This window comes from Taudactylus pleione, unplaced genomic scaffold, assembly GCF_031769625.1.
Source record: "Taudactylus pleione unplaced genomic scaffold, aTauple2 ptg000556l, whole genome shotgun sequence".
In the NCBI taxonomy this organism is placed as follows: Eukaryota; Metazoa; Chordata; class Amphibia; order Anura; family Myobatrachidae; genus Taudactylus; species Taudactylus pleione.
The window spans coordinates 10,836,219-10,850,094 of record NW_028284958.1 but is presented as its reverse complement, the minus strand read 5'-3'; the positions used below and the strand labels follow the sequence as shown (position 1 = coordinate 10,850,094).

Here is a 13,876-nt window from a genome sequence, read left to right as displayed (position 1 = left end):
AGAAGAATTATTTCCCTGGTGAAGAAAAACCCCTTCACAACAGTTGGCCAAATCAAGAACACTCTCAAGGAGGTAGGTGTATATGTGTCAAAGTCAACAATCAAGAGAAGACTTCACAAGAGTGAAAATAGAGGGTTCACCACAAGATGTAAACCATTGGTGAGCCACAAAAACAGGAATACCAGATTAGAGTTTGCCAAACAACATCTAAAACAGCCATTACAGTTCTGGAACAACATCCTATGGACAGATGAGACAAAGATCAACTTGTACCAGAGTGATGGGAAGAGAAGAGTATGGAGAAGGAAAGGAACTGCTAATGATCCAAAACATACCACCTCATCAGTGAAGCATGGTGGTGGTAGTGTCATGGCGTGGGCATGTATGGCTGCCAATGGAACTGGTTCCCTTGTATTTATTGATGATGTGACTGCTGACAAAAGCAGCAGAATGAATTCTGAAGTGTTTTGGGCAATATTATATGCTCATATTCAGTCAAATGCTTCAGAACTCATTGAACGGTGCTTCACAGTGCAGATGGACAATGACCCGAAGCATACTGCAAAAGCAACCAAAGAGTTTTTTAAGGTTAAAAAGGGGAATGTTATGCAATGGCCAAGTCAATCCCCTGACCTGAATCCGATTGAGCATGCATTTCACTTGATGAAGACAAAACTGAAGGGAAAATGCCCCAAGAACAAACAGGAACTGAAGACATTTGCAGTAGAGGACTGGCAGAGCATCACCAGGGATGAAACCCAGCGTCTGGTGATGTCTATGCGTTCTAGACTTCAGGCTGTAAATGCCTGCAAAGGATTTGCAACAAAGTATTAAAAAGTAAAAGTTAGATTTAGGATTGTTTAGTTTGTCCCATTACTTTTGGCCCCTTAAAAAGTGTGAGGCACATATAGAAACCGTTGTAATTCCTATACTGTTCACCTGATTTGGATGTAGTTACACTCAAATTAAATCTGAAAGTCTGCAGTTAAAGCACATCTTGTTTGTTTCATTTCAAAGCCATTGTGGTGGTGAATAGAGTCCAAAATATGAAAATTCTGTCAATGTCCCAATATTTATGCACCTGACTGTATATGTGTGTGTGTGTGTGTGCGCGCGCGCAGAGCAAAGAACATGTGGACAGGAAAGCACAATAAAGAAAATATAGGGAGACTCCCTGAAATAGTAACAATCTCCCTGTCTCCCTGAAGAGGCTTTTATTCTCCCTGATTGCACCTCACTCTCATTATGTAGCTGTTATATTAAATAAAGAGATATATACATTCAAATGGGATCAGGGATCATTAGTATAATTCCTTGCACTGGTTATAATGCACAATGATCCCTATAGCTACATACATTTTCTGAAAAGTATCAGTGTATTGTCATCAAAAAGTAGATCTTGCTAATTGCTTTGGGGCTCATTTACATTTGGATGTAAGTTACTTTTATGACACGCCTCTCAGATGTCGCAGTACACGCCAACTTTACTGCCGCACTTATACAGTAGGTGTTACTTTCACATTCTCCCTGAAATGCTCTTTCAAAAGTAGGCAAGTATGATATGGGGGACCACAATACAGAGTATATGGGAGGTGGGGGGTGAAGGATCACATCACAGAACATATAGGGGATATAAAGGATTATACAGATATAGGAAGTTCTAGGAACATACAGATATACAGTAGGTGGGCACGCACAGACATAGAGGGGCAAATGGAAGGGGTATATGGAAGGATTAAAGAAAAAAAAAATTAAACTGGAAGAATTATCTAAACAGAATATATATTATAATTGCAATAGTAATGCTTGTTGTAGGTTATCTTGCTTGAAATATGGTGCTTGCAGCGACTATTTCGCTCCCCTCCTGTCAAAAGCTGGCATTAGCAGTCCTTGCATTGTTTTTTAAGATATTAGATCAGTGATTTAGCTATTAATGATGATGTTACTTTTTTCTATATTTTTCATACATATTGTACCTTTGACTCTTTGAAATTCAACCATCATATACTGTATATTTAAAAACTAACAAACCCATTACAAAATGCATTGTTGCAGCACGGAAAATAATTGAAAAGAACAGCTGATTTGCTTGAAAAGATGGACGGTGGTGTCTTAGCAGAATTTTCGCTTGACCTTTACAATTAAGACAATTGTCAGTGTGAGAAGCAGCTCTGGGAAACCTGAGAGAGAGAACAAAATACATTTATAAGACCATAAAAAGAAGTGATTAGAAAAAATGTATCAGACAATAGGAAACAACAGGAAAATCTTTAGAGTAAAGAGGAACGACTTATGTCAAGAACACACAGGAGTATAGCTGTTCCCGGTGGAACGAGATAAGGTTCTTGGATACAGAAGGTTAATTAAGCCACACAAACCAGTATCTTGAAAAAAAGATATAATTTATTACAACAGATAACAAGATATGGAAGAATAATAGTTACTTAGCTTTGGAATATAAGATGGTTACACGATCCAGGAGCTTCCTCTCAGAATAGAGCTAGAACAAACAATATCCTGGCCACCAGCTGCAGTCTCTGGTCCAGGCATAGGGCAGGCCACTGGCAGCTTCTTTGTTCTTTGCTTATATAGTATTCTACTTGTCATACCCATCTAACTCTACTAATATGGGCATAACCTACTTCAAACTACTTTATTGGTTAACTACTGATAAGGACTTCTAAAACTTAACGCAAGCTTACATCGCAGTAGACAATGCCTAAAGGATTTATGGCCTGTCTGCTTCCACATTCCTGTACCATTTCATGCCTGATACACCACTTCATGTCTGATACACACATAAGAACCATGAATAGAAATGGCTGTCAGTAGCCATTTTGCTATCACAATACAATCCACCCTTGGGCTTATGGTGTGGAAGACATGTATATCATGTTCTCATAGGAATCTTTCCTCCTAATTGGCATCAATTTAGCAGAATCCAGAGTGTTACAACATTTCCCTGTACAAAGAAATAATACCTTGATCCCAAGATACATGCATATTATAATCATGATTCCATAAATAAGCATATGCAGTAAATCGGTGAACCAACTCCCTATTTCTGAATAAGGTTGAACCACTGTAACCAACTTTCCTCATAATACTGTTTTAAAAGCCGCACTGCTCTCTTGGTTAACAAATGATGTGGAATCTGTTTGGTATTAACTTGATTCCCATCTGTAAAGAATGTGGTGGGTATCAAACGTCCTAATGTACAATTACCAAATCCCCCATAGGGCAACCATTTGTAGGCCTTTCTTCCACAAAGGTAATACACATCATCTGGATGAATATATGGAATATTAGCCACCACAGTGTATACATTGGCCAAAAGATCTCTGCTCTTCTCAGGATCAAGTGTTAATTGCATCATGTCTGGGGTATCACTACAATTATATGTAATGTTTAACAGAGCCCACCATTCCCTGGCAGTATTAACCAATTGAGCTCCTACATCCAGTATTTAAAATATCTTCCTACCCACCATACACTCAGACATCAACAATCCCCTTTTATATGTGAATAATAATAAACTCAGTTCAGTTCAATTAAATCTTGAAAAAGTCTTGAGAATATTGGTGAGTGTGGATCCAACCAATATAAGGCACAAGTACAGTCTTGGACAATGCACATATATGTATGTAATAGCTGTGCCATCAGATCTTATAACTCTGTTGTCCTCCTGGACTCTCTCCTGTATAAGAAATCACTCTCTGGTAATCGTCATCTCAGGTACATCTCCAGCGATGTTCTCTCATCTGTTCCAACGATCAACCTGTTGGCTTAAACAAAGAAACAGTGTGAGATAAACCATAACAACAACAACAAAAAAAAAACATTTACTTATCCTGTTGAAATTATCTCTTCTACCTGTCTCTATATCTCTTCCTACTAAACATTTCATCACAACCTTATCATAAATGTTTGTGTCTGTGCACCAGGTATCATACTTTTAAAAGTTCCACCTTTACCACCTTCCGGTTAACAAAACATATATATACATATACATCCTGCTCTAAAAACCCCAACATTGTATATATGTGAGAACATTCCTGTTTCCTAAGCAACACAATCACTCATTCAATCATACTGATGTCAGTTTTGTGAATGGTATGAAGCATAGAAAACCCAATATACTCCATGTTGTCTTTGTCTGCTTGAATCCTCTTGGATATCCCATAATATCAACAAATCAGTCTGTGTCACATCTTCAGGAAAGTCTCTTATATTGTATCACTCTGCTTAAGACAACTTCACTCCTGAATGACAGTGTTCTGTAGCTGATCAGTACAGCACTCGTCCTCCATCTTCTTGGTGGCAAACAATGAATTCAATTGCCAGACTTGTGCAGTTATTTCACAGTATATGAGGCCTTTAGCAGTAACAAGCAAGGTAGGCCACATTTCCAGCTGTTGGCAAACACAACAGGTTTTTGCAGTGTCTCTAACCATGGTTTGGATATAAGGAATCCCTTTGAGTTGAGCTTGCTCGAATGCAGCTTCAGCTCCGTCATGGCTTAACAGTTCTAGCACCATCAGTGTTGTCTTTGCGGTGAATTGCACACCATGTTCTGTGCTCAGTTCAGTTGTTCGCACACCACTGAAGCTGTAGGTATGTGTATCAGCATGTCCCATGTCGATCTTCCAGCTTTGGACAGCAGCGCATATAGACTTTGTGTCTAATGTCCATTTCTCAGTGTGAAGACTTACAGGGCATCCAGTCTTGTCAGTGACTTGAAAAACAGTCATAGATGCAACAAGTTCGCTAGCCCCTTCTTCTGTCTGTCGGCTGTCAGCTTGTAAAGAAAGCTGCTTTGCTTCAGCAAAAATCCACAACGGTCCTGTGTGGGTGCAGGTGACACCATAGTCCATGAACCAGTAATGCTCTCTGTCTTGGAAATCACCCACCACTGTGGAGCTGTGAACATTAAGAAATCCAATATGGACAGTTCAAACATTGGTTTAAATTTCACTCGGTAGTAGTGCTTTAAACTCCTTAATTAGCATGAGAGTTTCTGCCGTTGTCGTTAGCAACTGTGTGTCTTTCAGCTGCTTCAAAACCTTTGGCTGGTAAGGCTTTGTAAGGAAATACACTGGGATGCGAATTTCATTACCAAACACAAAATCTGCACCTTTGTCACAAAATATTCCCACAATCAGTGTGTCTGTGATGCATGTATGCCCATTGTGGTTGGTCAGTGTGTACCCACCAACCCCTCCTTCACAATGAGCAAGTAAACCATGAACATCATTTGCAATGGATGTTTCATCAGAAAACACATCTTGTTCACTTTTTGCATTGTTAAACTCAACAATGAGACGTTGATCATGCCATGTAAAAGTAATGTTATCACAAGGGGATTATTCAGTCTCAGGGGCATGGTCTTTAACTGGAATCCTGCCTAATTCCCACCCCTTCACTTTTGTCTCATTGGGCAAGGCAAAAGGCATCATCACCACTCCTTCACTTAGCAACACCCCTCTGAATGGCCATGCAAACACATCTTTTTTTTCAATCAGTTCACATTGCATAGCAAACAGGACACTCCTGGACAAGTCAGACATACCATCATTCACCTTAAGAGTATCACTAACCAATGGCATGTTATCAGAAACCTAAATTGCATTCAATTTTGACTCTGATTTCAGGAAATATTCCTTGCATTCATGGATTTCAACATTTTGTTCACATTTTGTGAAATCAGAAAATTTAATCACACAATCACTTCTCTGATCAAAAACATTTTCTGTAGTGTGAATACATTGTTTAATTTCTGTTTCAAGTTCTTTCTGACACACTTCTCTGTGTATCTCAAACTCACTAATTTCTACACTTTCTGTGTGTAATAAATCAGCACTTATTTCTGCGCTAGCTGACATCTCAACTCTTACTTGTGGGGATTCACTCCCCCTCCCTATGGAATTTCTGGGACAATGTGAATTCAGGCTTATTCTCTCTGTCTGTGAGACAGGCTTTCTTATCACTACATTCCTCTGAACAGATTTTACACTTCTTTCAACATATATTGGTCTACGCAAAATTTCACTATTTTTACTCTTATCAATACCAGGCAGTGAAAAACCAACATTATGCTTTTTCTGGAAATCAGCCAGCTGAAATCCCAATTCATTTTCCAACATATTTGCATATTTCTTAAAAATCTTAAAATGCATTATTCTTGTTTGTTTCAACAACACAAAGACAGTAAACAGACAACATACAGATATACTGTGACGTACAGTATACACTCTGTGACTGATCAGGTCACACCTCCCTCATTCACTCATGAGACAGAGGATTTTTACGTGGGTTTGCACAACCCTGCATTTGCACAACACTACGTTTGCACAGCAATGCTAAAACAATCTACTACACATTCCAAGCAGATTTATGACTATTAACTCTCTGTATCCCACTTCTGACACCACTTTAATGTTCCCAGTGGAACGAGATAAGGTTCTTGGATACAGAAGGTTAATTAAGCCACACAAACCAGTATCTTGAAAAAATATATAATTTATTACAACAGATAACAAGATATGGAAGAATAATAGTTACTTAGCTTCGGAATATAAGATGGTTACATGATCAAAGAGCCTCCTCTCAGAATAGAGCTGGAATGAACAATATCCTGGCCACCAGCTGCAGTCTCTGGTCCAGGCATAGGGCAGGCCACTGGCAGCTTCTTTGTTCTTTGCTTATATAGTATTCTACTTGTCATACCCATCTAACTCTACTAATATGGGCATAACCTACTTCAAACTACTTTATTGGTTAACTACTGATAAGGACTTCTAAAACTTAACGCAAGCGTACATCGCAGTAGACAGCGCCTAAAGGATTTATGGCCTGTCTGCTTCCACATTCCTGTACCATTTCATGTCTGATACACACATAAGAACCATGAATAGAAATGGCTGTCAGTAGCCATTTTGCTATCCCAATACAATAGCGAATTCCATGCAGTCAGCCTAGTTTGGCACTACCAACAACGGAGGTACGGAGTCTAACATAGAACAGGTATTCACCAGGGATCTCCACAATAAAGTATAGGTTTCATTGGTAAGGCCACACACATCAATCTCCCCATGCAGGCCCCAGATGTCATATATATCTTGTGATAAGAGCTGCCCTTTGTGAAGCAGCTGATGCCTGGTGACGGAGTCTCCGTGGGACCCCGTCCCTTCCAAGCACCGGGAGCTTCCTCCCTGCACCCGGAAGATTAGGAGGAGGAGGAGACGGAGGACCGAGGAGGAGCGCGGGCCAGCGACCATGGACAGCAGGTGAGTGAGGGCCAGCGCTGGGTGATGGCGGGGCGGCGAGGCTTGCGGCGAAGCGTAGGGTGCGGGGTACGCTAAGAAGTCCATAGGCTTCTATAGGGCAACGCCAGATATTTCTTGCGTTACCCTCTGGGCTGAAAAAGGGGTGGACGGGCCTTAGTACATATGGAAATGCGGTAAAAACCCAGAAATTGGGGTTTTTACCACATTTTTCCTTTAGTACAACCCGCCCAATATAAATTACAAATATTATTTCACATAAAATATATGCATATAAATATGAACCACATTATACAAGACTGCTTATAAAGTCCTTTGCTAAAATGGTCTTGTTTAATGTGGTTCATATTTATATGCATAGATTTTATGTGAAATAATATTTGTAATTGATAATTTATGTAATGCTGTGGCTATTATAATAAATTGTTAAAATAATGATTACGGTTTCTGTTTGAGCAGCGCCTATTGTTTAGTACTTACATTGACATGCTCGCAACACTCCCATCCCATGCCCATTAGATGGACTTTTTTTGCATTCCCTAGCCACTGCTCAGTCACCACCCAGGAATGCCCATCACTTTGCGGCCCCATTTCTGATACCATTTGTCTCGATCACAACAGCATGCGCCGTAAGGTTGTCTGAATATTTTGTGCATGTGCAGTAGCAAATAATCACCAATGATAGCAACTACACGCTATAGCCCTTATTTTACCCCAAATTGAGGACTGAGGACTTTTACAGAATGGATGGGTCCTCGGGGATGCGCTCTGCTGCAGCCAATTCTGTGGCTCCTGTATGTCTTCCGGATCCCGGGGTCAATCCTGTGGCTCCTGTGATGTCTTACGGCCGCTGCAGTGAGGACTATAAGAACTTAAGGAGGAGCCAGTCATTGGCACCATTAACTTTAGGATGCTGCGGTACCCAAAGGAGTGGAGGAGGTTCCAGTGACATGGAGAAACTGGCGCATACAGCTCACTGGCTCAAATTCCAACTACAAGGAGATGAAGAGTTTGGGTGGATGGATTTCAAGCAGCCGCTGACCTGGCAGAGGATTTATGTACTGTAAGTTCTAATGTGGGGCTGATGCTTACTAACGAGGATAGTAGTTGCTGCTTCTAACAATCATCATGCAAATAGGAGGGGGGTGGGAGGGGTAAACGGTAGCTGCTGCCAATGATCATGCAAACAAGGAAAAGGGGAGAAGCAGGGAGGGGGAGTGGCAATCTGCTTTAAAAAAGTAACTTAAACTTGGGGTCCACCAAGTGGAAATTACTCAGTAATTTGAGTGCATCGCTGCTCGGAGTTGTACAGACTTAGGATTCAGAGAACTTCTCATTTACCGCCCCCTGGAGATGGAAAGATATTTCTATAAGAATTTGTAGATATTGTTGCTCGACTAGTTCTGGAGCATCAAAGATGGCTGATCCTTGGGGATTTCAATGCATGGGTTGATGATGAGCTCTCTCACCTAAAAAGGCACTTTACATGGCAAGGAACTCTCGCTTGCCAGAAAAAAAAAGAATGACTCAATTGGGGAAGGGGAAGCTTGCACATATATTTTTATTTATGTATTGAAAAAATAAGACACATTTGCTTCTCAAAGCAATTCAGATGCTCCAAGCTACTTGCATACTTATTTGCTGCATATTTCAGCCATTAACTTCAGTATATTTCCATTGTGTGCTGCAATTTCTAGCATTTTCTGTACTGTCCATGAAGCCAAGCCTCCAGTCTCATCTCAGCCAGGTACGACAAGGGGAAGGAGTCTCCGCCAAGGAGAGGGAGACGCAGATGCCACTGACTCAGAATAAGTCCCAGCGATGTCATTTAAAAAAAGTATTGCATATAGTGATTACACTTGTGTCTGAATCTGAATATGGCCGAGTGTGTGTTCAGATTTTTGCCCCTAGTCTGGAAGCAGGGCCGCAACTAGGGGGGGGCTACAGGTGCACATGCACCGGGTGCCGGAATGCAGGGGGTGAAAGAGGGATGACTCACGGTGGCTTGGGGGCTGGAGAGTCAGAAAACGGCCATCCAAAAATGTCCACCGCCAAGGAGGAGACAGATGCTAGAGGTCCTTACTGGACCTCTAGTGTGTTAGGCCAGCACAAGCGCTGGGAGAAGATGCTGAAAGCTACATCTTCTCCAGTGAAACCCCCTGGCAATGAGCATGAAACCCCCTGGCAATGAGCATGAAACCCCCTGGCAATGAGCATAAACTCCATGGCAATGAGCATGTAACCCCTGGCAACGAGCATGTAACCCCTGGCAATGAGCATGAAACCCCCTGGCAATGAGCATAAACCCCATGGCAATGAGCTTGTAACTGCTGGCAACGAGCATGTAACCCCTGGTAGTGAGCATGAAACCCCTGGCAATGAGCATGAAACCCCCTGGCAACGAGCATGACACCCCTGACAATGAGCAGGTAATTTTAAAGTAATTAGAAGCCTTACTATGGGGCATACAATTGTGTGGGGCAATATGTAAGTGGCACTTTGGTAATAGGCATTACAGTGTGTGGCATAATGTGTAATGGGCATTATTGTGTGTGGAATAATGTAAGTCACTATACCAGGGACATTTGACTAGTGCACTGACTTATGGAGGAGCAAGGACAAAATCCAGGTACGGGAAGGGATGGGGCGCAAAATTGCTACCTTGCACCGGGTGACAGATATCCTAGTTTCGGCCCTGCTGGAAGGTAATAGTAAACAAATAGGGCCTAATGCAGAGTCGCACGCAATGACGTGCTTCAAGGGGTTGAGAGATGTGCGAATTTGCACGTGTAAAAACTCTTATGGTGCAGTGTGTACACAAAGTCGCTGTTGCGATTGGGACACAAGGGGGTAAATTTACTAAAGTGAGAGTTTTTAGAAGTGAGTTTTAGAAGAGATGTTGCCCATAGCAACCAATCAGATTCTACTTAACATTTAACTAGCACCTTATAGAAGATAATAGCTAGAATCTGATTGGTTGCTATGGGCAACATCTCTTCTAAAACTCACTTCCAAAAACTCTCACTTTAGTAAATTTACCCCAAAGAATCAGAAATGTCCTGTAGATGTATTGGACATTCCTGGGCGGTGACTGGGAGGCGGCTAAACAGATGCGCGGAGATGGCTGTCTTATGGGAGTGTTATGGGAGTGCTATGGGTGTATTATGGTGAGTATATTTACTAAAGCGCAGGTTTTTTTAAATGGAGTTGTTGCCCATAGCAACCAATCAGATTCTACTTATCATTTAACTAACACTGTCTAAAAGATAATAACTAGAATCTGATTGGATGCTATTGGCAACATCTCCACTTCTAAAAACTCTCATTTTAGTAAATAAATTCCTGGGCGTGCTATGGGCGTGTTGTTTATGTGTTTGCCTACACAGACGCGTAATAGTTCCCAGTGGAGGTCATACTCAGACCGAAAACCTGCTCCTGCCATAGGGCTGGTGCAAGTTTCAATGGTGCAACTGATGGTGGTGTGTAAAGACGCACCAGGCGGTAAGTTAGTGTCTACAGACGCTGAAAGTGGGCATCTCAGTTCTTGCACATTCATACGCACAGATGTACACCAGGGAAGGGATTTGTAGCAAAATTTGCATAAAGTCACAGACGGGCGGGCGCCAAAATATGCGGCCGCAGCTGCATCTGCGTCCTCTTCTGAATCAGACCCACAATTCTTCCTTTTCACAGGGTCCCTTATGTTACTAATCTCACGTGGTTGCTGTAATTAAGAGGTGTGGTTGGAGGACAGGAGATTTTCACAATGGCAGAAACTTTATTCAGAATATATGTGTATATATATATACACAACAGTAATACAGGGACAGTGGCTTATCTATAATGTGTGCAGGATCTATGGAGTATATAGGCCCTTAACTCAAGAAGCTCCCACACCATGCCCACATTGCATTTATTTACCTGGTGCATACATGCCAATCCCCTCGGTTTTCTTGGGAGGCTCCCGATTTTTCGGGTATCCCCCCGCACCCCTGGAAGAGTAGGCACTTCTCCCGCATTCTCCCCACTTCCTAGTGAAGTGGGCACAATGGGGAGAATGTTAGCGGGGATCAGTGGTTCTGAGTGTTGGGGGTGGGGCCCCGCGCCCTAGCTGAAATATGCATAATCCAGGTGAATTCCTGGGGATGTAGCTGGCGCCGGAATCCCGACACCAGTCAGAATCCCCAGTCCAGTGAATCCAGTCCCTTGCTAACCGACCTTGGCTCCAAAGTAGGGGACTTCACACTTTTTGTCCCCCCAATTGTGCTACTAAAAGCCTAGGCTGAAAGCATTAGTTCTGGTTGCTACTTTGGTGGGGATCCCATGCTTAATTTAATGTAAAATAATTTTTATGTTTGTCAACTAAAATAATAACACAGCTGCACATGTTAAAGAGATCTGTGCAGCTCTTTAGATAGTCCCGCCTATCAGAGACAACTACATTTTTGGGAGCGGTTTTGCAGCGGTTTTCAAAACAGCTAATTAATAAATCTGGCAGTTTGTATGGTTTCACTGTAAAGAATCGGGGGCTTTACAGCTGATTTGCGCAATTTTTACCTTAGCAAATTAGCAGGATACAAAACTGATGGGAAATCACAGAAAACCTAATGGTTTTATAAAACCGCTGTTTATAAGTTTTCTCCCACCAGTGTCAGACCTGTTTACATGAGTAGTAGCATCAAGTATGCTAGTAAAACGCAGGTAATACATATTAATGGGTATGAAACTTTATACCTCTTAACAGGTTGAAGCTGTTAAACAATTTACTTTGAGAATTGTACATAATTATTCCCTATCCTATTCCTGCTTCTTTCCTTACAATTACCTTAGTAGTAGCATAAGACTACAATGACAGCATCTGACTGACAGCATCACAAACACGCTAATTTTGCTCATGGAAACATGATCCCACAATCAGGAACCATTTAGTAAAGCTTATAATATATGTATAGAACAGGACAATGGTCAATTCATTCGCCTGTGGTGGGACAGGACTGGTAATACTGCAATGCAAATTTTGCAGCCAAATGCAGAACGAGGCAAATAGTTTTCAAAACAGTTTTTAAAAGTTTGCTCATTTCTACCCAACTCTGTCACCTTACGCATTTTCATGGCAGGGCGGAACTCCGGGCAGCAATGCTAGCGCCATCTTGAAGATACAGGCAATAGGACGCTCGCAAGCGGGTCGATGTTGCCCGAATGCGCATGCGCACGACGGAGGGAGCTCCGTTGTGCGCATGCGCGAGACCCGGCGAGCGACGAGGAATACGTCGCTCGGGGTCTCGCACCAAAGGGGGCGTGCTGTCGATGGTGACTGACAGCACACCCCCTTTGGTGGGCGTGCCAGGGGCATGGCTGCCAGACAGAGGCGTTCCCATGCCAAGGTCGAAGTCCCAGGAATTTTGACCCGGGTTGACACCTTCACACAGAAAAGGACCTGGGTTGACCAGGCAAATTACCGGGTCCTTGCCAGGTTCTTTCTGCTGTCTGAAAAGGTACCATACTGCCAGGATATAAATTGTTGAATCTAATCTAATCAATATTTTTGCCATGTTTGAACTTCTTCATATGAGAGTATGAAAGTTGATCATCTTTTTTTTTTTTTTACTAAAGACTACACCTTGTCTAGGGAGAAATATCAGCATTGTTTTTATGTTGATAGCTGGCAACCTGCTAATTATGTCACTGACGTTTTGTATAGCACAGGAACAAACATTATTTTCCAAATCATACGACCAGGATGTTATTTCCCTGCTTAATTTATTTCCTGGCTCAGCAGAAGAAATGTCATTAATCTTTGAAGTGCATGCTGTTCCTTGTTTAAAACACAATTCTCACCACCATCTTGGAGACAAGAAAGGCTGAAATAGTTTTTGTCAGGAACACTCCCCTAATGTGGAAAACGTACATGTAAACAATACATTTTTTTTGTTGAGTAACTCTCAGTTTTCCCCAACATACTTGTAGGAATCACATGCATAGAAGGAATACAAGACACAAATCTTAGGGGTCTATTTACTAAGCAGTGTTAGGAGACAGAGTGAAAAGTGTTAAGAAAGTGATAAGGTGCCAACCAATCAGCTCCCAACTGTAATTTTTCAAACACAGCCTGTGAAATAACAGTTGGGAACTGATTGGCTGGCACCTTATCACAGACTTATCACTTTTCACTCTGTCTCATAACACTGCTTAGTAAATAGACCCCTTAATCAGGAATGATATGAAAGAACAAACAACCGCAGTGACCTGCACTTTTAATTCACTATGGGCTCTATTTACTACAATCCGCATTTTGAATGCAGATTGTAGTGTGATATTACCGACTGAATTCGCATTGCAAATTCAGGCAATATCACAGGGATTTACTCAGGGCTGACAATAGAAATCTTGGGTCCCGGTACACTAATGTCCCTGGGGCCCCCCCCATGAAACCCCCCCTGCCCCGACACCATTCCCCTCGGCCTAAAAAGCCTGAATCCCCCCACACCATGAGGTGTATTTATTAGATAGACATACATTTCAAGTTGATGGATCCTGCTTTTTATGTTTACTGCTGTACCCTGTAGCTTTGATTTGAAACGTCTTGACAAAAA

At 41.8% G+C, this 13,876-nt stretch overlaps 1 long non-coding RNA gene across 1 annotated transcript in view; it reads right to left on the bottom strand.

Annotated features, from left to right (window-relative positions):
* Positions 1-2,447: 2,447 nt before the first annotated feature.
* LOC148481897 (uncharacterized) overlaps positions 2,448-13,876 on the bottom strand; it is an 86,841-nt gene continuing 75,412 nt past the window's right edge. Inside the window, exon 3 of the long non-coding RNA XR_015871815.1 lies at positions 2,448-3,785. This is a non-coding gene — a long non-coding RNA (uncharacterized LOC148481897). The remainder of the gene's footprint in view (positions 3,786-13,876) is intronic.